This window comes from Alligator mississippiensis, chromosome 5, assembly GCF_030867095.1.
Source record: "Alligator mississippiensis isolate rAllMis1 chromosome 5, rAllMis1, whole genome shotgun sequence".
Classification (NCBI taxonomy): Eukaryota; Metazoa; Chordata; order Crocodylia; family Alligatoridae; genus Alligator; species Alligator mississippiensis.
In genome coordinates this window covers 54955004-54979316 of record NC_081828.1, presented here as the reverse complement: position 1 = coordinate 54979316, position 24313 = coordinate 54955004, and the positions used below count along the sequence as shown (strand labels likewise).

The 24313-nt window shown below is 43.5% G+C and overlaps 1 protein-coding gene across 5 annotated transcripts in view; it reads right to left on the bottom strand.

The window, feature by feature from the left end:
• Nucleotides 1-23695, bottom strand: part of C5H1orf21 (chromosome 5 C1orf21 homolog) — a 238402-nt gene extending 214707 nt beyond the window's left edge. Inside the window, exon 1 of one of the 5 annotated variants that reach the window (XM_059728392.1) lies at nucleotides 23475-23695. The gene's annotated coding sequence lies outside the window, so the exon portion shown is untranslated. Of the gene's footprint in view, nucleotides 1-15915; nucleotides 16181-23474 lie in introns of those variants that run through there. The other 4 variants (XM_059728388.1, XM_019500305.2, XM_019500304.2 and 1 more) reach the window with 4 other exon arrangements.
• Nucleotides 23696-24313: the final 618 nt, after the last annotated feature.

Genomic DNA, 24313 nt, shown 5'->3' with positions numbered 1-24313 from the left:
GGGGCAGAGTGTGGGGATGGAGCTCAGAAGCCAGGTCTAAAACAGTGGGCCTCGGCTAAGGGACTAGCCTGAGTAGAGGGGCAGAAGCTGGGAAAGCTGAAGCCCCAACAAGGTAATGAAGGCCTGAGGTGGCCTGGTGACTTGGAGACAAGTGTCCCACCTGACTGCTGATTCAAAACACCTGTGCAGCATGGGGTGTGGTGTAGGGGCAGATGGAGGCACGCAATAAGCCCTTAAATAATGCAAGGCTGAGAGTCGACCACTGGGTAAGACAGAACTCCTTAGGCTTGCCAGTCTGACGGCAGCCTCCCTTTCATGAAGCTTTCATCAAGACATGGCAGGAGAGAAGGCAAGGTAACCTTGAGAGAGAGTGCAGAGAGAGTGCCTAGCAAGTATGAGGGGGGCCTGTAGAGAGCATCACAAGGGCCCTCAGGCACCTAACCTGTTATAAGCAGCTCTGTGGAAAAGGACCTGGGGGTTACAGTGGACAAGAAGCTGAATATGAGCCAACAGTGTGTCATTGTTGTGAAAAAGGTTAATGGCATACTGGGCTGCATTAATAGAAGCGTTCCCAGAAGATTGAGAAAGTTATTATTCCCCTCTATCTGGCATTGGTGAGACCACATGTGAAGTACGTGTCCAGTTTTGGGCCCCCAACTGCAGAAAGGACATGGACAAATTGGAGAGAGTCCAGTGGAGGGCAACAGAAATGGTCAGGGGGCTGGGGAACATGACTTCTGAGGAGAGGCTGAGGGAACTGGGCTTATTCAGCCTGCAGAAGAGAAGATTGAGAGGGGATTTAATAACAGCCTCCAACTATCTGAAGAGGGGTTCCAAAGAAGATAGTGCTAGATTGTTCTCACTGGTGGCAAATGACAGGACAAGAAGCAATGGTCTCAAGTTGCAGCAAGGGAAGTTTAGGTTAGATATTAGGAAAAACTCATCAGTGGGGTAGTAAAGCACTAGAACAGGTTACCTAGAAAGGTTTGGGAATCTCCATCCTTGGAGGTTTTTAAGACCTAGCTAGACAAAGCCTTGGCTGGGATGATCTAGTTGGGGATGGCCCTGCTTTGAGCAAGGGGTTGGACTAGATGACATCCTGAGGTCCCTTCCAAACCTAATTTTCTGTGATTCTATCATTCTAAGACAATAGGAGCTATGCTACTGATTCCCAGTGCAGCAGGATGAGATTGTAGTTGCACCTTTTTGAACATGACTACTGATAACTCTACACATTAACCATATTTTTTTCATCCCAAGTATCTTAATGATTTGAAGAGGTTAAATTTAGTTCTCACTCAACATGAAGAAGCTGTAGTATGACCTTTGGCCTAATTTTTGAGAACAGGTACAATATCAACAACAGCAAATGATATGATGCCAGGAGCTGCACATCATATTGAGTCAATGCTTTGCCGGTGTCATAAAATGGAGTTGCATTGACTGTCCTGCACAAAGGAAGGGAGAATCTTTGATGCATTATGTATTGTATGACAAAGTGAATGTAAAATTGAGGTGGCAAGAATTCTATGCCTTATTTTCCAAACCCATTTTGGCTACTCCCCCCCCCCCAATATTTCTGTAAGGTAACAATTTTTCCATCAATACCAGTCATAAAAACTATGCAGACAAACTGCTCCAGCCACCTGTGGAATATCCAAGAGGACAAAAGATTGGCAGATGGATGGAAGGCTTTCATCTGAAAAAGTACAAACTTGTAGGAATTTGTCCCAACATGAAACCTTGGGAAAGTTTAAATTCTGATCATCAGCCCTTTGTCCACATAAATACAACTTTTACAAAACTTCTTAGATCATTTAATCTAAGATATACATTTAATCTACACTGTTCCACACAGCACATTTGTAAGTGTCTTGTCCACTCTGCTGAAGCATTTGCATCTTAAATAAAAGGGTTGCCATTCATGTCCTTGAGAAGTGCATTCCATAATTTCATTGCATGGTTTAGTGAGATCAATTTGCATAATCAGAGTTATTAATGCTCCTTCTACTTTTTTGAACTCTGGAAAGAGATTCTAGACAAAACTGAAAGTCATAGCAGATACTAAAGAAAGCAAAGTTATACCAGTTCTGACTTTAACCCCATTTACCTCTGGTTTATTTTACAACAGGCAATACTTCAATCAGAAAAGTGGTTCTTTTATGTTGTCACAAGCCTAGTACTTCTAAAACATGAGTGGACACTAATTATTCGTTTTTCTTGGCTTTGTACTTGTTGCTGTCTTCTGGGGATGACAGATAGGGATGTGAGGAGATGGAGCCCTTTGGTTTCAGAATGTTCAATTCAAGAAGCAAAAATTTAGCAAATGCACAGAAAAGGTTGATCTTTAATTTTCAGGTCAGCCAGCCATAAAACCTAGATGCATCAAAAAGCAAAAACTGAAGTCCTAACAACAAAAAACTATTCCTAAACTTCTGCATTAATGCCTCTGGCAATAGTCTTTGGTGAAGTGGATGACAGAATGACACCACTATAAAAATTAACAAACTGATTTTTTCCTCCGGTTTACAAAAGCTATGCATTAAGGAAGCCTAACAGAAAATGCTGAAACTTAACCCTGAAGTAACAAACATCAGAAAACTTTAAAACCAGTCTATGACCATGATTGTAAATTTCAAAGCTGTTTATAGAATGTAGATGCCCAACTCCCATTAAAATTAAGGGTTGTCTATGCATGGGCTCAGAGGTGAGGGAGTGGCATTTTACTTAAAGTGGTTCCCGGACAGGCGCTTTAATTAAAATGGCTCACCTTCACATGTATTAAGCGCCCCCACCCCCACATTTCAAAATGGCCATAGGGGGTGCTTTTACTAAAGCTCATTCAACAAGGTTTAGTTAAAGTGCGCCTGTGACCATTTTGGAATGCAGGGGTGGGGGGCTTAATACACATAACAGTTAAGTGACTCTGGAGAGTCCTAATTAATATGTGAACAAGCACATCTACAGGCAGCCAAGGAGATGTGGATGTCCAATTCCCATGGGAGGCTGTGAAACCTTGGTCTGTTTGGGTGGGGAGGGTTTTTTTTCCATGTTTAGTTACAGAGACAGAGACAGATGGATGCAACGTAATGGAGATGAGTCACTGATGAAACAACAAAATAGACTCTCATACAAGGTTATGTTTTTTGGTGCTGTTTAACACTGTCCAAATCCTTTTTTCAACATTTTGCCTGCTCTGGCAAAAACTAATTCCAAAGAAATTAAGTAGCCATCCTGCTGGACAAAGAATAAAAAAAAAAATAAAAAATCATAAAGTGCTCAAGACTCAACCTCAGCTTGCCCTCCAATGCTGACAAACAAGAAAAAAAGAAATGGATAGCTACTAAAATGAGACAACTATCACCTCAAAAACACCACCAGAGAGCTCTTCAGGAATTTAAATTACAGAAAGAGAAGAGGTGTTTGCAGATGGGATGTTGATGTTACTTACTATTATGCATTTCCACAGATCACACCAGACAAAATGCTCTCTCTAACTCAGGATGTTATGTTTAGATCACTTCCAAGCATGTTAGAATGAAAAACTAGCATCTTTCCACTGTTTTTCCAATATCACTGAGAACACCCTCCCACAAAAGGAATGTCAAAGTTCCCAGTGAGCAAGATGCAACTGTTCAACACCCAATCCAAATATAAAGAAACCGGTAGAAATAAAGCAAAACTTTTTGCCCAGAGTGGTCATGATCTGACATGTACCTTGCTCATCTACTGCTCTCAACATTTTAAGTAGTTTTTCCAGATAGTTTTGTGTCTTGGTTTGTTTGGTTTTTTAATGGAGATACAATAATAATCATTTCACTCCAACGCCACACAAAACTGCAATTAACTCAAAATTATAAAAAGGAGGAGGTGCTGCAAGGCATGAATGTTCTCAGGTTTCTGTTGACATCCAGAAAAGGTAGGACTGAGAATAGCAGATAGTAACACTATGACTGCTACTGATACATCTACGAGTATGTCTGCAGTTCAACAAGGATCTGTAAATACAGGTATATGCATCTTAGTGTTAATAAAGCTAGATCAGATACTAATAGTAGTGAAACTTGGTGTAAAAGCCTCTTCATGACCTAGGGGTGTAGGTTGTAGCCGTGTTGGTCTAAGGACATAGGCAGACAAGGTTCCTTGGGTGAATCTGATATCTTTTATTAGACCAACCCAAATAGTTGGAGAATAGTTATTAAGCAAGCTTTTGGGTTCAAAAACCCTTCGTCAGGCTAAAGAAGTTTCTGCAGTTGGTGTGTGCTCTTCCTGGATGGAATGAAAAGTAAAGAAGCCAGAGGCTGGGCTGGGGAGTCATGACCTAAGAACTTACTTGGCTAGCCCATGCTGGAGTCTATCTCTCTGTTGCTTTTGATTCAAGAGATGCGAAGAGATGCTTGTGCGCCCACTCATTTTATATTACTGTGTTGCTTTTAAGCTTCTGCAATGTATATTAATATTGAATGGTACACAATTGTCTCTCTGTAGGATGATAAAAATATACGTTTCCTTTACAACTCCCTGATAGGGCTATAGTTACAATAATAGATTTCCTTCACTTGAGTTTTGATGTCATCCATCCCTGTCTCCCCCCACCCCTCCCCTCCCCTCCCCTCGAGACAGGTCTAATTTACAGGTATTGTCCTATTTCTTTGTATTTGGCTTATGGTCTACATTTCTAGATGGGTATTTTAACTGAAACTAAATGCATTTTCCTTACCTGATTCAAGTGTTTCCTTGTAAAATGCAGTCCATATGAGACTTTGGAAATCGCACATACATTTATGAATCTATGCCTCTAAACGAGGCAACAGTCATGACTGTTCAACCATATATTCAGCAGAAGGGGCAGAACCCAAAGCCTTCATCACCAAAGCATATTTCTGTCACACAAGCTCAATGGAACCATCTGCTACATATAGGGGTATTAAAGCTTAGTAAGGGACGTTAGTAAGGGACATTTGTGTACAACAAACAGCTGTCATTCTTTGATCCAGCAGAACACAGCAGAAAACATGCACACTCCAATGTCATTTCCAACAGGACTAACTGATTTCATATGCTATAAGCTGTTTATATTTAAAGAGCTACTGATCATTTCCATCATTTTATGCTCTATGCTTCTCAGATGAGCCAGGAAGGGGGGGGGGGGGGAGAATGAATAAAGTATCCTTTCACCAAGAAAATGAAAATGAGAAAAAAAAGAAAATACTGTCTGCATTTTGTGGGGAAAGGGTGAGGGGCAGGAAATTTAGAAAAATACTCTGACAAGGTGACCAACTGTATGAACAAGTTACTAGCTTTTTCACAGGCTTAAAAACAGCCTTAAAAGAAAGTTTGCAGTAAAAACAAAGTGTGTTAAATGTATCAACATGAAAGTAACTTTTCACACTAGGCAACTTTCATGTGCCAGGCTAGTTAAGTGGCAACATCCAAAGAGCACCCCTGCCCCCCACCAACCAATATGCTTTTTAAAAAGGACACAGTTAAACTCCTGAGGCCTAAAATTGGCCTTTCCTTTGGAGACTACAAACATATAAGCACACCCTCAGCACTTTCTTGAATGGCATGTTGGAAGTACCACAGAAGAATTAAGATAGGCAGAAGAACTCTTACAGCCTCCTAGAGCAGACAGGTCTCTTTTCACAGGTGGGCCAGATTTATGGTAACGTCAGTGGAGAGACTGGGATGTAAAAGAGCAAATTGAAGAGCTACAGTATGTCAATGGAAGCACTACGAACAGAACATTGATCTCCTCTCCCAGTCCGAGGCTTTTATCTGCTGGACAGGACTGAGTTCTGAAAGATATCATTTTAAACTTGCCAGTGCCCTTCTACCTTCCTTATATCAATATTACCCCAGTAAGCACACACGGCAAAGGACAGACGCACGAAACGATGCCCTGTCTCAAAGTGCAGTTTAAGGCTCCAGCCCTTCTGTTTGTTTCTGTCCCCGCCTCACCATGCTGAGGTCCATTAACTTTAAAGAGGAGGATCAACCCTTAGACCAGAGGTCAACAACCTTTCAGAGCAGCAGGCCACCACTGCAGGACATTCCTCTCTGCACCATCCCACTCCAGGGTACCCAAGTTGCCTGCTGCCACTTAAGCCATGCACCCCCAACTTCCACCCCCAGTGGCAGTGGAAAGGGCTAAATTCAGCAGTGACAGTAGACAGTTCTTGCTGCAGGGGGAAGGAAGGACGGCTGTGGAGGGCGACTGGGGAAGGAGGGGAGTTAGCAGCACAGTGCATGGGGAAGAAGGGACATGCTGGGCTGAGCAGCATGCAGCTGATCCCCCATGCTACTGCAGGCCATATTCAATCACTTCATGCAGCCTAAGTCATAGGTTGCCAACCCCTGGTTTAAACCATAAGCTCTTTTGAGCAGAAACTCTCTCAGTACAGTGCCTAGCACAACAGGGCTCCACTTATACTGGTGAGGTTTTTATGTATGAGTATTACAGTTAGTAATATGGTGAGGAAAAAGGAAATCAGCATGAATAATGAGAAAAAAAAACAGGGACAGTAACTCTGATCCATAAACAGGATAAGCCAAAAAGTTTTTTTTTGTTTAAATAAAGGACATTCTTAATGTTCAGCATATTGTGCCAAATGGATATTTCACAATGCTGGTGATCTTTTGCTTTCTGTTGCACTTTACATTTTAAAATACTTAAAAAATTACACCAAAGACAACAGCCCCAATATGTACGATTGTTTTCCTCTTGCTTTTGTTAGTTCTGCATTTATATTAGATGCAGATACATCCCCAGTCAAAATATTTCTAGGTGCTTAAGCAGCAATCTAGGTACATGGCCCTATTATAGCGGGCACAGCACCCTGCCTACATCACATCTGCCTGGCCTGCAAGACTACTCCTGTTCTTTGGTGTTTTGCCAGTACCTCAGGTGCTGCTCTTGTCCAATGTGCTTTGTGCCAAAACAGGCTGCAACGTGAAGATTACTCTTGGGTTTTGGTTTTGCAGAATTCTTGTATAGACAGCACAGTGCAGCAATCCTCAGCAAGCTATGAAGAACTGGTGGATGTAAAGAACAGTACAAGGAGGCCAACAGACTGTCATGCAAAAATGCACAGCAGTGACACTATTAACGAATAAAGTTACTCAAGTCAGAAAAGTGAAGTTACTCACGTGTAGAAATGTTCGCAGAATCAAGTCCCAGTTTTTATACCACATGCATCACCGTTTTATCAGTTCCATGCATTTCTCAGCTCACCCACGAAGCTTCTTCCTTGTCCACATTTTAAGACCCTTATTTCTACCACACGGCTCTTAAAGGATCAAACTGACTTAGATTTAAATGGTATGAACATTGCCTCTTGCTGTTCCTGTTTCTTTCCCCTGACCTCTGTCTCTTGTCTATTCTTAGATAACATACCCCTTGGAGTAGGGGCCATTCTCACCCAGCATTTGGAGAATGCCTAGTACACATATAATGGGCACAATGGTAAAATAGTAATCTAAACCTTTGAAGGAGAGAGAAAACAAGAAGTGAGGAACAAGCACAGGATACAGGCAACAGAGTAGAGGATATACAACTCCAGCATGAAATTAATAGAGTATTTCAGTCTTGAAAAGTAGGCAGCCAAAGAATCAATACCATAACATGCTAAACTAAACCACGACAGTTCATAACTAGAATGTTCACAATCTTGGTCATTAATCCTCAATGTATAGATATCATAGGAAACCCTTATTCTCAAGTGAATTTCCATTTTCCTTCTCTCTTTCTTGGCTCATAGTAAACTGTAGAGCCAAGGGGTCAGCATCATGGCCCACAGGCCAGATCCAGCCAGCAGAGCCACTGGATCTGGCCCACAGAGTTAGACAACTCTGCCTGTTCTGGCACCCATGCCTGCGCCAGGGCCAGGGCCAGGGCGAGGGCCAGGGCCAGGCAGTAAAGAGCTGTGCCATGGCTGGCCAGCTTCTCCCCCTCTCTCAGCTATCTGCAAACTGCATTTGTGCTGCCATTGTTTCTTCCCCACTGTTTCTAGGTATGGTGTGGGCACAGCTTCCAGCCGATGAGGAGATGTGCAGGGCCAGACAGCTTCCAGCTGTGCCTGCACTGTAGCGAGGGGAAAGGGGCAGGTGAAGAAAAAGTGGCAGCATCAACACGGTTTGCAGATACATGGTCCCAGCATAGTTCACCCCTGGCTGGAAGCTGTGCCCATGCCACAGTCAGGGAGCGGGGACTGGGGAAAGTAGTGGTGGAGCGGGCCCAGCTCCAGCTGCCTGGCCTTGAAACAGACGCAGGGAAAGCCTCCTGCTCCTGATGTACTGCCGAAGCCACCCAGCCCGTGTTGTCCTGGAGCAGAGTTGTTCTGGCCTGTAGCTAATAACAGCTTGCCAGCTCCTGGTATAGGCCATTAATTGAGCATAAGCAGATCATTGCTTTGACACTATGTTTTACGAAGTAAAATAAAGATCATGTCAGTGGACTAGCCCTAATCTACTAAGCAGGAGAATTAATATGTATTTATACAGCAAAAACATTTAATTTACAGAGGACCTGCACACTTAATGTATAAAGGAACTGGAGATAAAAGCATGTTATCATTATTAGTATTATTTCCAATGCTCCCTTTCCTCCACCACCTAAAAATTAATTTTTGACCACGTACCTTGTGACGGTTCTATAAGCCATTCCTGAATGTCCTGACAAAACACCTTTCATTTTCATTACTGGTATTCTCTAGCTCTGACTCACAGTGCCACGTTTTTCTCCCGTCTCCACCCACCTGCTCATTGCCTCATACCATTAACTTGTTACATTCCAATGAATGTAAAAGAGTGTGACTAATAACTGTGACCAGTAACTATCCCTCTATTTTGTCCCCTTCTCATTTGTTGAAACTCATAATCAGTTAAACTTTCCTCCCTCCCAAATCCTTTCCCTGCAACCCCCTGCTGCTGACCACTGGGACTACTGAGCCAGAAATGGCATGGGGATAGCTACTGCTCCTGCAGTTGATGCTCCCTAAGCTTTCCTTCCTCAAAAAGGAACCGAGACATCCTCAAGAAACCTGGCCCACACACTGCTGGGAGAATGACTCTAAGGAAGATTGATGTCCATATTGTGTTTGGCTCTGCTGGGCAACTATAGCTTTGAATCTATTGCCTTGATGGCAGCATGGAGCATAAAATTATTCCCACCTAATCCTGAAGCTTTTGTGGAAAGAGTGAACAAAAGGTGATCTGAAACCAGGATGGTCTTCGGTGCCAGGTTCCATATAGGAGTGTGCTTAGGCCAATAGTAGCATACCCCCCCAATACTGAAGGGAAGCAGTCTTAATTAAACCTACATATATATTAAAAGGTGCTATTTCATATAGTTGGTTTTCCAGGGCAGTTTTGGAAACCAAATCCCAGAGTCACCGAGCTCAAAGGTAAAGCCTCCACTGACTCAGTAGAATGAGGATTTGGCCCAAGGGTTACCAAACATGGAAACACAAAGGGCCAGACCTAATCTGCATGTACATTAACATAATTTAGTTTTATGTAAACAAATTAACGCATCCATAACGTTCGATTGTACTTGTCGTTTCCATGACAAGTAAATAGGAATTGCTTGTTTGCAGATATTAGCAATAAAAACCTGCAGTCAATCAGCTTTGTCTTACTCTGCAGTGACAGGGAGTGAATGGCTGCAAGAAACATTAGAGAGCTACAGCAGATGCACTGAGCCCCAGGGCTGCACTCCGGGTATTTATACTTGCCACACACTAACCACAAAAGCACAGAAATTATTCAGTTAAAGGTTTAGGTTCCTCATGAGAAGAGGAGAAATTCATAAAGAAAACATTCTTCTCAAATCTTTTTTTTTTTTTTTTTTTTAAAGTAAAAGCAAATCTGATGCAGAGGCTGATATAGGCAACTGTGTTTCATTCTAATGAAGGGGTTTAGAAAAAATAATCCAGACTTCACTGTATTTTTTAAAACTTCACTTCAAAGATTAGAAATGCAGTCAGATTGTTATTATTATTTATGTTACAACAGCACCTTGAGGCACAAACTGAGATCAGGTCTTCACTCTGCTAAGTAGTGTGAACTCACATAGTAAGAAGCAGGCTCCACAGACACAAAGCATCTACACTCTAAATAGAGCAGACAAAAAATGGGTGAGAAGGAAAGCGAGACACAGAAGGGGAAATGACTTGCCTGGGGTCAGTGCTGCAGGAGGTCAGTGACAAGATGGAAACAGAATTAAGGTCTCCCAATTCCCATTCCAGTGCCCTGTTCAGTAGAGCAGAAAGTCTGAAAATAGTAATTTAATTATTTTTAAGTTCATCATCAATATCAAAGCCTTGACATTATCACTTTAAAAGACCCACATAGTTTTGGTTCAGATGGGTATCAAGAATTTGACAGAAAATTAAATTAGTACTTTCAACTCAAAATTGCTTTCTTCTGGGAACTTCCTTCAATAACTAGATGACACAAAATTTTCTCCTAAAAATAGCTGATCAGAAAAATGAAAAAAAAAAAAATTTGTGAAAAATTCAATGTTTTCATTTCAAAAAAATTTATATGGACCCATTTTTATTAGCTTTTCACTTCCCCTTCCCCCAGCAATAGTTATACAAAACTATCAAAATTGTTACAGTTTTTTTGTTAATTGGTAGACATATAATTTTTTATTTACTAATAACCTGGTTTCTTTTGGAAAACAAAAAAAGTCTATAAGCAATTAAATAAAAAGTACAATAGAAGAGTCAATTTAAATCAAAATGGCCATTTTTCAAATAAAACATTCTCTGTTCAAAAAAAATTCAAGCAGGTCAACCACAAAGTTCAGCCTAGATTTCTTCTTCTGTATGACACAGACCTGCTATATTGATCATTCACAGCTTCTGAGGCTATAAGTTATTTTTAAATGGCCGATCAGAACACCACATCTTATGCTAAAATTATTTTACAGTACCTTATTGTTTAACAATATGATTTCTGTTATTCCTATTTTTATATTCTCTTTCCATCATTTCCCTCCATACGACATGTTTCTAAGGCTGTTTCAGTCTTATCTCATTTCCTTTTTTTACTTGTGCTCCCTCCTATGCTTCCTCCACTTCCCCTCAGAATTTTCTTTGTTCAATTCTATTCCTTCCAAGTTTCTCATACAGCCCTAATAACATTGCTTAGTGAACTTGATAAGTAACAAAAAAGATTGTTAAAAGCAGCTGCATGCAGCACAAATGGGGATTCATCCATAAATTTAAGGGGAAATGACAGTCAATATATAGCCACAGACTGCAACAATTTTCATTTTGTTTTAAAATTTGACCAAGTTCATCTCTGTTGAGCCAACTTTGATGTACATACGGGTCAGCTACCAGCATTAAATTGCTACTTGGTAACCTGGCCCTTGAACTGAGAGAGTCATGACACCAAGATTCCTGGCACTACCTCCGGGTAAAAGTAATTCCCTGCCCTGGTTTCCATTCCCTACCTTACTTAACAATCAATTTGTGATACAAAACCTGTAGGCCAGGGGTTCTCAACCAGGGGTATATGTACCCCTAGAGGTACTTAAAAGGGTCATAGGGGGTACGCAGAACTGATGTGGCCAATAATTGTCGCGTGTGTGAGCACAGCTGCAGCGCGGCACGCAGGCGGCCAGGAGCACAGTCCAACCATGTGGACAGCAGCCAGGTCCAGCTGGTATGTCTGTTATGGGGGAAGGAGCGGGGCTGGGGCGGGACTGTGCCATGCAGGAGGGGAGTGGCAGCTCCCAACGCTATGTGCACCCTGCGGGGGCATGGGGACATACACCCCTGGATCTGTGCATGGGGCGAGGTGGGTTGCGACCAGGGCAGCTTCAGTCTCTTCCCAGTGACGGGCTGGGCTGGACTGCACTTGGGGTGGGCAGCGGTGGTGCTGGAAGGGGGAGTTGGGGTGGTTTCAGTCCCCCTATAGCCCTGCTCCTGCAGGCCCCTGCGGTGAGGAAGGGAGTGGGGCTGGGAACAGGGGCAGGCACTGCCCAGCTGGGGAAAGCATGGGACAGCTGGGAAGGAGGTTGGGGGCTATGGTGAATGTTGCGGTGGCTGCAGCCCCTCCCGTAGATCCCTCCCACCCCTCACGCAGATCTAGGGGCATGTGCCCCCCTAGCCCTCCCAGGGTGCATTCAGCAGTGGGAGTTGCCAGCCCCTGCAGCCCCCAGACAAGCTGTTCACGGCTCCATTCTGCGCTCTGTCCTGGCTGGGCAGTGCCTGCCCCGGCTCCAGCCCGCCCCAACATCAATCCCTCCATCACACCGGGGGCCTATGGGAGCAGGGCTACAGGGAAGTGTTTCAGCCACTCCAGAATTCACTGTATCCCCCACAATTCCCCCTTCCCAGTACTGCTGCTGCCTGCCTCCCGAACAAAGCCCAGCCCAGTCCCTCCCGCCAGGAAGAGCCTAGCACCGGCTGCAGCCTCCTGTGGCCTGCATGCAAATATGGGGGCACACGCCCCCCATGCCCTCCCAGGGGTATGCATAGCTGTGGGAACCATCCCATGCCCCTCCCTGGGTAGGCAGCCCCTGTCCCTCCCCCAGCCCAACTCCTTCCCCCACTGTTGAGGCCTCCATCTGCCCCCTCCTGCCTCCACAGCAAGCAGCAGCCCGTCCTAGCCCTGCATGCGGATCCGCTCCCCATGGCCTCCCAAGGTATATGCAGTGGCAGAATCTGCCCCCTCCTCCTCACGTCTCTCAGATGAACCACTCGCAGCTCCGTCCTAAGCCCTGCCCCAGCTATACAGTGCCAGCCTCAACCCCACTCCCTCCCTTACCATGGGGGCCTTGATCTGCACCCCCCATTAAAAACAAGAAAAATAATACAGGGGTACATGAGCTGAAACTCTGAGACAGAAGGGTACACTTGTTATAAAAGGTTGAAAACCTCTGCTGTAGCCCATCCTCATAATGCACAAGGACCACATGCTCCTTTCTTCATGACTACCCTTTTCTGAGATTACAGATTAGAGTACCCCTAAAGAGAACATGAGTCAAGCACTCCCATCCCAGCTCTGTTTGCAGTGCTAAAATATGTTATCCATGCCAAGTGTAATCTACAGCACCAAAGCCACATACTGCAAATACAAATTCTACTTAAACTAGCCAGTCACAACCTTTTCAAGCAGTACAAAGCAGTCTTCAAGCAAGTACATGGGATCTGAATAGTGGTAATGGCAACGGAGAGAAAGTAAGGTCCTAAAAGACAATAGAGCAATGAGGAAAAGGATAAGCAGTAGACGGAAGAGGGAAGAGACAAGCAATCAACTTGTTAAGAGAATTAGGCAATCAACTTCTTAAGAAAATTAGGCAAATTGCACTGTAAATAGGGCAGAGTGATTCATCAGGTGGAGCCAAAATAAAAAAAAATTAAGAGTCTTCCAAGGCTACCCACGTTCCTCATTGAGTTCAGCATGCACTACTGATATCAAAACAAAACTGGCCTCACAAGGCCAGAAAACCCAGGCCTGGCAATCACAAAATGAGCAGTCATTCTCACTGAAAGTCATTTTCCATTCATGACTCTCCAACATAAGCCTTGACAACCTTGTCTTCCTCCTATGACCCTGTCTTGCCTTCAGTCTCAAGCCCTGCTTCTACTTTATAGAGGCAGACAAGGTTATTTGGGTAAATGTTATTAGACCAACTAAATAGTTGGAAAAAATTGTACCCTGCACAGAGTACTTGTGCAAGGCAAGAGGAACAACACTGGAACGAATTCCCTGTTTTCAAGTGACCAACTTATGTAGCTGCCTCTTCTCACAGGAACAGGGTTAGTCTTATTTTTGCCCAAAACCTTCTGTTTGGCTCTTTTCAAATCAACAGACGGAGGGCAAAAAAGCCCCACAAAAATACAATTTTTCCTGTAAGAAATGAATACAGGAACACAAAACTCTTGGTTTGTTCTGTTTTGCCCACAAGGGATGGAATTGCCAGAGCAGGGAACTCCACGTGAGCTCTCTGTATGTGTGGCTAGGATAACAGTAGGTCAGTGAAGAGGGCATAAAACCTTATTTTGGTGTGTTTCTTCCCCTTTATGATACACTGGCCACCTCCCCCCACCTTTCAAATCAGTGGGACTGCTCACATGAACAAAATTTAGCATGTGTGTGTGTGCAGGATCAGGTCTTTGAGATTTCTCATTTGTGACCTATAATTTACCCTCTTTTTTTTTTTTTTTTGGTAGAAGAGTTGACTGTATAGCTTAAATATCTGTCATTCTCCAGTAGTCATGGAGAGTTCAGAGATTTTCTCACTAGCATCCAAACCAATACTAAATTTTAGTCAGTCACTTGGCCTAGCTTCTCTATTAACCTACCTATCAGTTTATAGTTGGGTCAAGGTAATCTGAAATTACTGTAGGCTAAAGGACAAATCTTGCAGGCCATGCTCAGAAAAAATAACCCTTAACACAACAAGAGTTGGATCTGAGGACTCTATTGTGATTTAGGCTATATGCCTGCATGAAGCTGTAAAGATCCCCCCTTACAACTTTTTGTGGGAGGCCTGGATTTTGGTCCAGTTACCTGTTTACTCCATCTGGAGCAAGTGGGTAGGGATTGAGTTAGGAGGGGCAGAAAATGGGCTACACTTGGATCCCACCCCTTTTAACTACTCTAACCAGAGTAGCTGAGCCAGCACAGGGTGGCTACCTATTTTCTGCTGATATAGGCCAGTAGTAAATTACTACCTCCCAGGAATAAGAAGCATATCGGAAGGGTGAGTCATCATCCCGCCAGGTCCTCTTCCTGGCATGGTACAGAGGTCTCATCCTCTGCTCAGGGCTGTCTGCAATAAAGTCCAAGCCAAACCTTGAAGTCCTCTTCCAAAGCTAAAACATTTCATTTATGTGCAATAAGAGTCTGTATATGTTCCTGGACTATGCTAAGTATAACTACCACTTAAATTATTTGATTAACAGAGAAGTCTATTTAACTACAGGAGTTACATAGAGTGCACAATGTTTACTGACCTACATAGAAACCAGTAATCTACACATAGTGGAACTAACTCTGCATAGACAACCACTCTTAACAACACACATTACATGAATGAATCATTGAAAATCAGTCACCAACACTGCTGTGTGTGCTACCTTTAACTCATGATTTCACTCAGGATAAACAGAAATGGAACACTCCAAACTGCCCGCTGGAAAATTATAAACCTCACCGATTTTTGTTGGGAGGGAGTCCACAGCATTACCAACCTATTACACTAGCGTCAGGCAAAATTATAGTAGTGGTAAGCACGCTTATTCTACATAATATGGCAAGAAGTAGACACTGGAAAGTCAACAGCTGCCCCGAACCACTGGCTAATGAAGTAACCTACTTCTTCATTAAGCTATTCACAGATTAAGATGTGCTCTGTAATCCACTTTCCCCATCACCTTTTACTGCCTCAGCAACAAATCTCTGGGACAATTTGCCACATGGGCAGGAAGGCTCAATTTCCCTGACCTTACATGCAGTTCTATTCACAAAATGGTGACCTTTCCATCCCCTTTCTAGTTACAACTTTCCTGTCCACCTCTCCCACCACCCCCAACACACACTCATGTGCACAGCTTGCATGCTAAAACAACTTCAACTCTGTAGCACCCAATCACCAGTTGAGGGTTAGCAAGACACAGAGCCCATCTTACCAATGTTGGCTCCAGTCCTTACGTTTAGCCGACTGAAGGATGGGATTTCCTAATGGCTTGTTAGGTCACTTTCCCTTACGCTTCTTTGAAAGTCTCACCCTAAACACAAGACTATACGTACCAGAGTTAATTTATCTCTGCAAGATTGAGATTTATTCTTCTAACTACATTAGAGATTTTGCTGTTCTTTGACTCAAGGACCATTCCCCTCATGCTGACATTTTGAGCATGCAAAATATTACAGTTACAGAAAGATACATACCAGAGCCAGCTTCTGTCACGGGAAAAAACACTACACTCTAAACTGACAATCATCATAATCTGCCCATTAGACTTGGATCAGACTTTGGTCCTCTGTCACTTTGATGAAGCCTGTCTGTTTTCATTGGATATAACAGATTCACTCCCTGCTGCTGACGTGTTCACCCAGGGCTGTGTCGTGTTCCTTCACTGGAGCAATCCGTTCCAGAACATGCAGACAAGCTGTTTTATTTTCCAAAGCTTTCCTAGGACATTTCTGCTGAGTGAAACATGAGGATTTGAGACAGTAATCTGCAATCAGGAGAGATGGAGATGTGGGAAGAAAAAAGTCTTACTATCATGCTTCTAAGTAAACCACTTTGATTAGGATGGCAAAGGAAGGCAAAGGCTCCCCCTTCCCTAAACAATCAGTTTCTTTGGTTGATACTTCAGGGAGAAACAAAGCAATTTACTGTATAGGCAAACAGAGGGGAAGCCCCCAAAAACCATTAGGGTCTCCTTATCTTGAAGGCATACATCCTGACATAACCAAGACAGAGCACAAACAATTTGACCCACTTGGTTTTGGGTTTGAGTACAGCAAAAAAAACAAACAAACAAAAAACCCAATGCTCTTTGCCATTTATTTACTGGGAAGTTCTGAGGTTGGGTTTACTAGCATCTGGTAGACACCTTTAATTTATAGGAACCCACAGCCAAAGGTCAGGCAATAAGCTTAATATATACATTACAAGATACAGAAAACAATTATAATTAGATTGCAAGATGAAAACAAAGTCCAAAGCGAAAACAAAAATACAGATAATACAAAAACGTTCCCCTAGAACTGAAAAAAAAAGTCTTGAGACTACCACTAAAGAACACCTAATCAATTTTTGTAATAGGTGAAATGGACAGAACTCCAGAGCTTCATCCCCAAGCAGAAAAGAAGACATCTGAACTTCTTTTTCCCAAGATTATCTACTTTGGAATACTCAGCAGTTTTAGGTCTTTCATTTGGACTCCCGTTAAAAACAAAGACTCATATAAGACAATGCTATCCCCCCCATTGCTACTAGGAACTCTGTCAAATCTTCACCAAAGCACAACTTACTGAGTTACATATATCCACATTATAACAGGAAGAGAAAGAAATCCACCTGGGAGAAGAGCACCAAGAGCCTTCCTAAGCACCCCTCTTGAAGTTGCTCAACACAACACCTCAAAACACAAGAGGAAGTACTCCTTGTCCTTTCTTATTTCACAGGGCTCCATGGCAGCAAGGATAGCTTTAGGTTGATGTATCTACATCAGTGCACAAGAGAAGACTGAGCCATGGCAAATTTTGCTGCCACATCTTGACTGCACAGCAATGCTATCCATTAGAATGGACAGACAGGATGGGCTAGTGGAAGAGGTAAAAGGCATGTCCAATATGGGGACTATAAGAAGGAAGAAGCAGCCTAATTTGGTCCTCCAGTGGATGTCACAGACAGAACTGGCTGCTCAATAAGCATTAAAAAGTTTGCATTTAACCTTATTTTACTCAGATTAGTTCACCGGCTCACACTTTTCTTAACTACTTCTAAAAGGAGGTGTCCAAAAAGTCATCTCTGATATCTATTCAAAGTAGCTTAAAGAAATTCTCATTATACAAGAGCCATGACAAGTCCAAGTCCCCAGTGGTGACACATCAACGTTCATGTGCCATCTAAAAGCACTTCAGTCACAGCAAATGCCATTGCTACCATAAGAAAGGCAGAAAGAACACGCTGTTCTTTTCTTTAAGCATTTATGCTGAAACATCTCCTTCGTTGTGTCCTAAAATTGCATGAACACAAAAATCTGATTAGTTGTAAGTCTAAAATTCAGACATCCATATGCCAAAATGTGCCTAACGATGTGAAAGTTGCTTTGCTTTTATTATAAGGGCCATTGGAGAGCATCAGGGAGAAACCACCGAGTGCAGTCTACTACAAAAGTCCTTAGACGTTAAAAGACCTTAAAAACAACTTTCTTGCTGCTATACTTGGCAAATTCAGCTAAACTACCCCTAGTTTATTTAGAAGCACATGTTAACATAGTTCTTTTTATGTTTTAGATGTGTAGTCAGAATATTTTTATTCTTTATTTCAATGAATCAAGTAGGTGAAGCCATGGTATTTATACACAGCTTAAGGGCTAGAATCTTGGTTATGGATCAGGCTCTTAATATGTCCTTTTGGGAGAGTGCCCACCTTACATGCAGATCTGTATCTCCACTAAATACATGATTCATTAGTATCAATTCTCCACTCACTGGTCATGGATTATCATTATCACTGGTAGAAGCAAAGATAGGAGACATACAAACTTAAAACACCTCAACACAGCTATATTCAAGGGTGTATCACGGCAACTCCATACCCAGCAGCTTGTGACACAGGGCAGTTCCAGCTCCCATGGTAGCAATGGCAGCAGCACAGATGCAGTGGTAGCTAATTCAAAGGAGCAGCCTGGGGATTAATATTTTGTTTTACTGGTTTCTGTTAGACTTTAAGTATGCCTACATATGCTACTGTATAGTGCTATTACTGAAACTTTCCTAATTTTAAGGGAAGGCAGAAAATATTTGTCCAGTTTCCTTCTACTGTCCCATCCTGAACATCATTTTACATAACTGCCATGCCCCTTTGGAAAAGAGCAAAAATACTGCACAAAATAGCCTTTAAGAAGGTTCTCTTTTTTTTGTAAAGGAAGAAGGGTGGAAGAGGAAAGTTTGTTTTAACTCACCATACATAACTGCTGTTTCCACCAGTACTGGGATCTAGTTGAAACTCTGTCACCCAGACAACCACTAAAACCTGCACAACACTCCTGAATCACCAACACTGCAGCCTCTATGGTGGGCATTCTTCCAATCAGAGTCAAGAAGAATTTCCCCCCAGAGAGATGTGGAACATAAAATGAAACTTGGTAAAATTCACATCTTCTTAAAACAGTTTGGACATTAAGTGGAAATGTAAGCAAAAGAAGAATTTCAGAGACCATGCCATGCTTCCCCCATGGATTATATGGTTCTTAATGTAAAACTGCTTAATGCAGTTCTTTAATGCCATTTCCTTAAACATACCCCTGCAAGATATTGCACCAGATATCTTACCAAGATTTACTTTGGCAGGAACTTCAAACAAAATTGCTGAAGTCACTCTTTGGCAAACAACAATTCTTTTGTACTCTGAATTGTTTTGAATAAAGACCCACTGAAACCTATATACAAAAGGAATTTGTAGCTGCAGAAATTTCATTACTTTATTTCTAATTATATATGTGTGTATATATCTCTCTACAGATATATAGAGATACACACACATACCTTTTCACTATATAAAACAGACCATGAGCAATGCCTATAAGTAAGTGCATCCTTGATGGCTGATTGGTATACTGGGCTTACTGTATACTGTTATCTGTATTTACAAAGCAAATGTTAGCTTCTTTACATAAATGCTAAGGCTTGACACACACTGTCTGAGATACTATTGCATTAGAAACCATTTTACTACTTTGCGTAACATTAAGAGGAAAGGTATTCCTGCCAGTGCCCCCCAGACCTGCCACAATGACAGGTACTTACATTGCAACCATAATGTTGTACAAGCCTTTTGTTGCATTTGAAGAGTATGCTTTTCTGAACCAAATCAGAAAAATACCAACCTGTTAATATATCATGGTTGACACAGATGTATACCCGCAAAGAAAAACCTCTTACAAGCACCAAGAATTAGCACTGCATTTCACTGTCCCCCTCTCAAGAATCCTACAACAATGACCAATTTTACCTATGCTAGAAACCACTTGCCCATGTCGAAATCAATGCACGTGGTATACAACATAATCCCAACATATATGATGCGTCCATACACTATAACACAATTGCAGATGTTGGTAACATCCCGTGGTAGTGGCACTCACTTACATAGGACTGCACTTCTTAGATGAGATACTTTAGAGAGAAGATGCAACAAGGCAAGAAACAGCAGTACACTTTGCTTGAGTACATCCACCCTTTTTCTTCCCTTTTGAGCTTACTTCCAGTGTAACGCTGTTCCATTATCTTACGCTAAAGGAAGTTCAGATGCAGGGAACAGTGACAACACAGGCTATATCCTACTTCCACTGAAGTCAAAGGCAAAATGCCCATTAATTTTAAAAAGAGTAGATTGGGCCCTATGTCATGATGAAGATCTACATGAAACTGCTTTTTACTGGTAACAGAAAAGCCATTCCCTTCCCCCCAACAAAGAAATTACACCATCTCGTATAGTAATAACAGTGCTTGTATTTTTAGATTGTAGGTTCTCTGCAGAAAAAAAGATATTTTTTTACTTCTAAATTCACATGGAGTAGGGATCCTAACATGACTGCTACTAGGATACTTAATGCTTAAGAGTTCCAGATGTAGACCAGGACCCCACTGAGTCCAGCAGTGTACAAGCACATAAACAAAAGATTGTCCTTGTTCCACGGCTCTATGCATAAAGTTTCCATTTTCCATTACGTAGGTCTAGGAGATGGGGGCCATTCACACTTGTCTTTCCTCATTCAGTGGCTATTGTCTTTTTTGAAGTCATCTTTCTTCTGTTCCAAAGAAGTTTGCTTTCACTGTCCATTACTCCCACAAACGTGTTCGCATCTTCTTCCACTCTAATCCCAATCTTCTTCCCCGAGCTGAACCATAAGATGACTTCTTCAAATCTTTCCTTCTACCTACCACTTCTGAAACAACTACAAGAGACTTGCCAACTAATAATGGATAGGCTGAAGGGCTGCCAGGTACAGTTAATGTGTATTAAAAATGCTATGGGTTTTATTTCTTGCCTTCTGAGGCACCAGTCCTGCATTGAGATACACATGTACCTACTTGGAGCTCCAGTGAAATCAACCAGGCTCAGAGCTCTGCATCTACAAAACAACTTTTATACGACTGGGTTGACTGAAAACCCTCTGGACCACACACTAAATCTGCTTGCATGTGCTTAGCACTTAACACATTTAAGAATGCTACTAGAACACAAGATCACTAATAAAACAAACAACGACAAAAGTATAGAAGTTTGTTGAAAATAGTTTTAATATGTTACAATGCCACTTCAAATATGTATTTGGAAAATACACAGCACTAAAATGCTACACACATCTCAATGGTAAATATTCATTAACCTTTGTTAATCTGACTGTAGAACAAATTATATTACCCTTAAACAACTAAGCCACTCTCTGCAGCATAGATTAATAGAAGGTGCTTACTTTTGGCAACACCACTTTTTTGAAAAACAGTATGAACCAAATGATATGTCACATGAAAGCAACATTTTAACACTTGGACAATGCTTCATAGTTCGGTACTGTACTAGACACAACATGGTGGGCAGACACTGTGTAATAACCTCACACCCAGCGTAGGCTGAGACACAGGGTAAAACCACTCAGCATTATTGCACAACAAAAACACATCCTGTTGTATCTTGTTGCAACTATAACATAAGCTATTAAGTGAACAACACAGCTTTTCAAAATAAATTATTGGATATAAAGACAAAGCTGTAATTTAGATTTCATGTCCCATAAAAGCTTATCTTTCACATCTCTGACGTCATACCTGTAAATTACAGCTTTAACAATACCGATGCAAAACTCCTTCTCCTTTCCCACCCCAAAATAAACATGCCTAATTTCTGACACTGTTCATTCATGTATGTGCCTTCTGGAAGTAAATCGACATATGAAATACCTCCTAAGACTCTATTTTAGATGCTGTTCAAGCAAGCACAGACCAATTATTGTATATCATTCTGAAGTCTTAATTAAAGAAAACAGCAAAACCAAAACCCAAAGCAATATATGACTGAAGACTCTATAACATAAGAAGCTACAATAACAAGGGTAGAATACTCTGCAATAAGGCTGTTTTGGTATCTCACAAAGCCAATCATATTGCCTAATTTAACAAGATAACAAAACAAAGGTAAGAAATCATCGCCAACATCACTCTACCTTGCGCACAGCACTAAAGGCCAAACTTCAACTACCTGTGCATGAGGCAGATCTTAATAGAGCCAAAGTTTGGACATGTCTTACAGCCATTATAAAATACCTAGGCATACAAAACAAAATATGCACAAATTTTTATCCAAGCAGAGCACAAGAATAGTTTAATCAGCCTTTCAATATTCTAAGCAACTGGGAATAGATATCTGGAGGGAAACCAAATGGCTTGAATAATCAGATACAACACCTTTCACTTTTAGTTGACTGGCTTGTATGCAAGTCAGCAGAAATCAGCCGTCAAGACCACAGTTCTGGATGAACCCAGTTGTTTACCTCAGTCTTGAATCCAATGCCCAGGTGTACACATCACTCGTGATTGACATCCATGCAAACAGCCTTGGCCAAGAACTTCAGGTTCAGATAGGTATGTGAGCAAACTACCCTTTTACCCCTGCAGGTCATCCCTTTGGGTAGCATTGGGGCTCATTTATAAAGAAGCTTGGCCAGCACCAACTCTGCTCCAAGCAAACTGGCAACTATCCACTCCTACCAGCCTGCAGCCTGCAGTGTACCCATGCAGACAGTTACTGATTATTCGGCTGGCCCAAGGGAACCGCCTACCTAGCAGAACAAGCACTAAGGAGGGAAAAGGGTCTGCTACCTCTTGTCCATGCCACACCTATTCTACAAACAAACAAGAGATGCATCCAGCATCTTTAGCAGCCACAAAATTCTCCACTACTCCATGTATTAGGAGTCTGACATCACACCAGGGTGAGCACAGTCTGACATCTACAGTTAACTCAGTGATGGTGTCAGTGCTGGCTAGCTAACAGCTGCTGAATGCTGCAGTGCATTTTCTTTTAAGCCTTAAAAAAAGGGGAGAGGGTTCCCCCTCCCTTAAATTCTGTTTGGGAGCTCCCCAGCCACTGGCTCCCTGCGAGAGTCAGAGCTCTCTGGCCCTGGATTCCTCTTGCGCAACTCTTGGGATTTCGGGAAACGCACAGGATATTAATATCTTACTCCAATCTAGATTCACGTGCTGCTGCCAGGACCTTTATAAGGACAGGCTACAATTCAAACAGAACTCTGATTTATTTTAATTTATTTATTTTTTAAACTGATCATTTAAAAAAAAAAAAAGATTCAAAAGAGCAATTATTTTATTTTATCGGTGGTTATTTTGAAGCCCGCAATGCAAAGCTCTCCCTGGAGCCTGGGCAGAAGGGCTGCACTTTGGAAACTGCAGAGGAGGAAAGCAAGGTCTGCTCCCCCTGCCATCGGCCTGCCAGCGAGGGCAGGGGCAACCCTGGGGAGGGGGGGGGCAGACGCCCCGAAATCAGCAGTCACAAAGCTCAGCCGCCCCCGGGGAGCTGAGGGGAGCCCGCCCCTCCTCTCCCGCGAGCCCAACTTGGCTGGCGGGGAGCTGGAGAAGTGCAAGGGGCCGAGCCGAGCCCAGGCCTCCCCGCAGCATCCCTGCCCCTCCGCCTGCATCCCGGCTCCCCGCAGGCCTCCCCGCGCAGGGCAGCGGGGATGTGGGGCTACACTCACCTCCGCCGCGCTGCTGCTGCTGCTCCTCCTCCTCCCGCCCGGGTCCCCCCCGTCCCAGGGCTGCGGGCGGGCCGGAGCTCGGGCTGCGCGGGACGGGAGGGGAGGCAGCGGCTGCAGCCCGGGTCGGGTCGGGTCGGGTCGGATCGGATCCGCTCCGCTCCGCTCCGCTCCTCTCGCGGCGGCAGCGGTGACTGCAGCCCCGGCGCTGGGCGGCCTCTCCGGGGAGCAGGGGGAGGGGCCACTCCGGGGGAGGGGCGGGGCCGCTCCGGCGGGCGGGGGAGGGAAAGGCAGAGCGAGAGCAGGGAGCGCCTCAGCTGCTCTTTCCCTCTCCCGCCCCTCTGCACCTCCCTCCTGCTGCCCGCGGCCCCCCGGCCTGAGGTGGCTCCCTCCAGTGTTTCCCGCAGCAAGGAGACGGCATCCGGACGTGGAGCGGGGCGCCGCAGGGACGGCCCTGCCAGGAGCGCGCGGGGCGGTGCACGGCAGGGGAGGGAGCCCCGGACCCGCCAGGCTCTGCGCGGCCACCTCGCGCCCAGGAGCGGAGCTGAGAGACCACGCGGGATAAGGCCCAACAGTGGGGCGCAAGGATTTGTGAAGGGGTCGCGAACGCACGTGAAGATGGGCCAGCAGACTTTAAAACCGGATTCTCCTTTCAAGGAGAAAAATGGGGGGCTGGGCCTGAGGCTTTTTCCTTGCAGGGTGGCAGAGCTCCAGTCTGTGAGGGGCTGCTTGGGGCTCCTGTGCCCGCCACATGTTCCCCCTGACGCACACACTGGGTCAGGAGTGAGGAGCATTAGGTCAGGACTGCTGTGTGACCTCCAGCAGTTGGCTTTGCCTTACTT